The following is a 4,331-nucleotide window of genomic DNA, read 5'->3' as shown; positions in this document are numbered from 1 at the left end:
TTTGGGGGGTTAGTGGGTGATTTTAATGAGTGGGCGAGTGATTTTAGTGGGTGAGTGGGGTGGGTGATTTTAGTGGGTGAGTGATTTTAGTGGGTGAATTTAGTGAATGAGTGGGTGGATGAATGGGTGATTTTAGTGAGTGAATGGATGAATGGGTGATTTTAGTGAGTGAATGGGTGCGTGATTTTAGTGGGTGGGTGAGTGGGTGATTTTAGTGGGTGAGTGGGTGATTTTAGTGGGTGAGTGGGTGATTTTAGTGGGTGAGTGGGTGGGTGATTTTAGCGGATAAGTGGGTGGGTGGTTTTAGTGGGTAAGTGGGTGAGTGAGTAATTTTAGCACGTGAATGGGTGGATGAATGAGTGGATGTGTAATTTCAGTGAGTCAGTGGATGAGTGGGTGAGTGGGTAGATGATTTCATCGGGTGAGTGAGTGGTTGTCTTTAGGGGGATGTTACGAAACAGTTTGAGTGAGGTGCGTGAGTGCGTGAGTGGGTGGGTACATCGGAGAAGATGGATAGGTAAACGGGTACACTGATGGATGGATAGGTAGCTCCACGTACACCGTAAGAATGGCTATACGAGTGGGTTAGCACAGGATGGGTAGAATCAGTGCATACAAATCTACCCAGACAAATGCATGATCCATCCAATATTCACGTACTTGAAGGTGATCAGGCTGAGCGTTGTCTTGTGCTGGCCGTTGTTTGAATGAATGAATGAATGAATGAATGAATGAATGAATGAATGAAGGAAGGAAGGAAGGAAGGAAGGAAGGAATGAAGGAAGGAATGGAAGCACAACAAACACACCTGACCATCCAATCCCACACCTAAATAAACGAATGCATAACCCAACCAAGATCCTCGTACTAAACTTGGTCTGGTGCTGGCCGTTGTATGAATGAATGAATGAATGAATGAATGGAAGCAAAATACGTACGACTGCTTGGGGCCAATGAATGAATGAATGAATGAATGAATGAATGAATGAATGGAAATGAATGAATGGAGGCAAAATACGCACTTGAAGGTAACCAGATTGAGCTTGGTCTGGTGCTGGCCGTTGTACTCCTCGACGAAGGCTGCGATTGTCTGCCGGAGCTGCGCGGCGTCGATCAGCTCCTCGTAGCGCCTCTCCGCCGCCGGTGTCGAGGCTGCACATCACGCCCCAGCAGGACGCGCTCCAGACACGCCTCCGTCACCGGCAGGGGGGCGGGGCCGGTGGGCGGGGCCGGTGGGCGCGGGGAAGATGAGTGGGGCCGGTGGACGGGGCCGGTGGGCGGGGCCGGTGGGCGGGGCCGGTGGGCGGGGCCGGTGGGCGGGGCCGATGGGCGTGGGGAGGATGAGTGGGAGGGCGCGGGGAGGAAGAGAGAGAGCGAGGGTGTTAGTTACCGCTGAGACGCGATGAATGTTATGGTGGTTTATATTTATATTTGTGTGAATATAAATATATACACGAGTCGTAGAAGCAAGGGGAGGGGTAAATGGAGGAGGAGGAGGAGGAGAAGAAGGAGATGGAAAAGGAGAAGGAGATGGAAAAGGAGAAGGAGATGGAAAAGGAGAAGGAGATGGAAAAGGAGAAGGAGATGGAAAAGGAGAAGGAGATGGAAAAGGAGAAGGAGATGGAAAAGGAGAAGGAGATGGAAAAGGAGAAGGAGGAAAAGGAGAAGGAGGAGGAAAAAGAGTAGAAAAAGAAAAAGTAAATGAGTAAAAGGAGAAACAAAAGACAACTGGGAAGGACGAAGATGATAATATATAATGCAACGATGCAGAGCTTATGGAGCAAAAACTGTATGTATATTATTAAAGTTCTATAATTTAATGACTGCTAGCGATTTTGGAAACAGTAGACACATGATTGACACGCGGCGGACAGATAATCAACAGGACTGTTGTTATCATGCATTTGCAACGATTTATTTCAACAGAGTCATTTTATATAACTCACAGTTTACAAGCATTTTATCTTACGGCGACTTCCCTACTTTTGGATGTGTCTAGCTTGTTATAGATATTTTCTCGATTTCATAATGATTGTTGATTCACTGGACCGCAAAGACATCTAAAGCATGTAGCATGATCATCAGCGGCAAAAAAAACGGATTATTTATTCTCGAATACTCATAAAAAGCAGTTGAATTATTCATCACACTAGAAAAACAACCAAACAGAGAAATAATGTCTTTTTCAACACTTTAAGTTTATCAAAACGTCTGTCGATTGCATAATGCTCGATTGCAACCATCTCAATTCTTCCTTTTGCAGTGAAGCGAGTGTGAAAGGGAGAGGAAGAGAGGAGGAGAGAAAGAAACGGGGAAAAAGAAATAGATTTTTTCTTAAGAAGGAACAGAGTGAAAGGTATATGTAAATTATTTTTAAAGGGTCTCTCAGAGATTTAAAACTTTTCACATGCATTTTTAGATTCATAATTCAATAGTTTATCAATTTATGATAGTTATTATTAATCTGATTTAGACTAGAAAGTAGAGGAAATGTGTTTAAAGAAAGAAATTCTTTTAAGCAGTCAGTTATATTTTAAATACTCAATTAATCATTATTGAAATGGCATAATAAACCTGCATGCTGAAACAATCACACTTTTAATTCACAAAGGGATTAATTAAATTCCATTGAAGAGCGAAGCAACGGCCCAAGCAATACACAGGTACATTGTTCATCTATCCATAGTAATATCAGTGCCCAGTGCTTACCAATAGAAAATAGTGAAATATATAGATAGAGTACACTTATCTATGACAACAATCTGCGTCCAACGCTTAAATAGAGGAACATAAAAAAAGTTATCAAACTTTTTTTTTTTTTGACTGAAGAAAATAAACTTGAAGTCATGTATCATCCAGAAAAATCTATACGTCATGTATGATCTAAAATACAAATCCGTGAGTCATGTATAATCCAAGAAGTTCTTTCTTTCTTTAGCACTGGAAGGGAACAAAAGTATAAAGAGAAAAGGCAGTGGTTCTGAAACCTCGCGGCCAAGCAAGAGAAAACGGACATGTTGTGAGTCGAAGCCAAGGGACCGGCACGGTTCACGTCCTTGGCGAAACACGTAAAGCAAACAGTGGCATTCCAGCTTCAGTCCACGGTCACAGCAGGTCTCAAGAATCAAAAAAGTTATAGAGGTAGTAGATATCTTACTTTATATAATCGGGAAAAAAACAAAAGCAGGAAAAGGAAGTATCGGTTTGTTTTTATATCATTCTTAAGATTACATATATGTTTATATAAAACGTCAAGAGTTATGTATAAAAATCGTAAGTTATGAAATCCCTGGGCGACCTCCTTGGCTGGCTGTTCCTTCGCAGGCTGTACAGGCTGCCCCAACACGCCTCTCCCTAAAGCATTGGGTCGAGGACTACTTTTCTGCAAGCAGGGGCAAGGTGGAAGGGGATAGGTGGGCGTGATAGATAGGTGGACGTGGTCGATAGATGGATAGATTGTGTCTTAACATGAGAGAATGGTGATTTTTTAAAAATTATTATTATTATTAAAGAGGAAGAGAGAATGGTAGGATTATTTATACTTGAAAAAAGTAACATGGAGGTAACTACTTTCTATTAAAAAATGTAAGGTCCAATGTGAAAATACATATGTATATATTTTATAAAAAAACAACTACAGATCGGAAGACAGACTAATGAAGACAGGAAAATACTTAGAACTATAATAAGTTCACTATATCTATTCCCTAGTCGTCTAAAAAGCACTTAGGAGGCAACATACTTACCAATATTCCATCTGTGGTCATCATTACAATATTTTCATTTCACATTTTGTTTAGATAAAATGATTTACATAATCTGCTTATCGGGGTCATTCCTATCTCCTTATACAAAGGATATATATATATATATATATATATATATATATATATATGTATATATATATATATATATATATATTTTTATATATATATATCTTTTTTTTTTTTTTTTTTTTTTTTTTTTTTTAGTAATTACTTTAGTAATTACCTATGAAACATTGTTTTTCTTTTAGCAAAATTTGAAAATAACCATGTGTGTGTGTGTGTGTGTGTGTGTGTGTGTGTGTGTGTGTGTGTGTGTGTGTGTGTGTGTGTGTGTGTGTGTGTGTGTGTGTGTGTGTGTGTGTGTGCGTGTGCATGCTTGTTTATTCTTGTGGGAATACATATCCACTTGTGTACATATATTCGTCTAAGTAAGTAATACCCACAAAACACATCTCATTCTTCTTTAACTAACCTAACCTAACACCATAAAACCAAACTTATTTACACACACAATCTTTAAAAAAAAAAAATATATATATATATATATCCTCCTACCGATCCATC

The sequence above is a fragment of the Penaeus monodon genome, chromosome 10 (genome assembly GCF_015228065.2).
Source record: "Penaeus monodon isolate SGIC_2016 chromosome 10, NSTDA_Pmon_1, whole genome shotgun sequence".
Lineage (NCBI taxonomy): Eukaryota > Metazoa > Arthropoda > Malacostraca > Decapoda > Penaeidae > Penaeus > Penaeus monodon.
The sequence above is the reverse complement of the archived record's forward strand: the minus strand, read 5'-3'. Positions refer to the sequence as shown.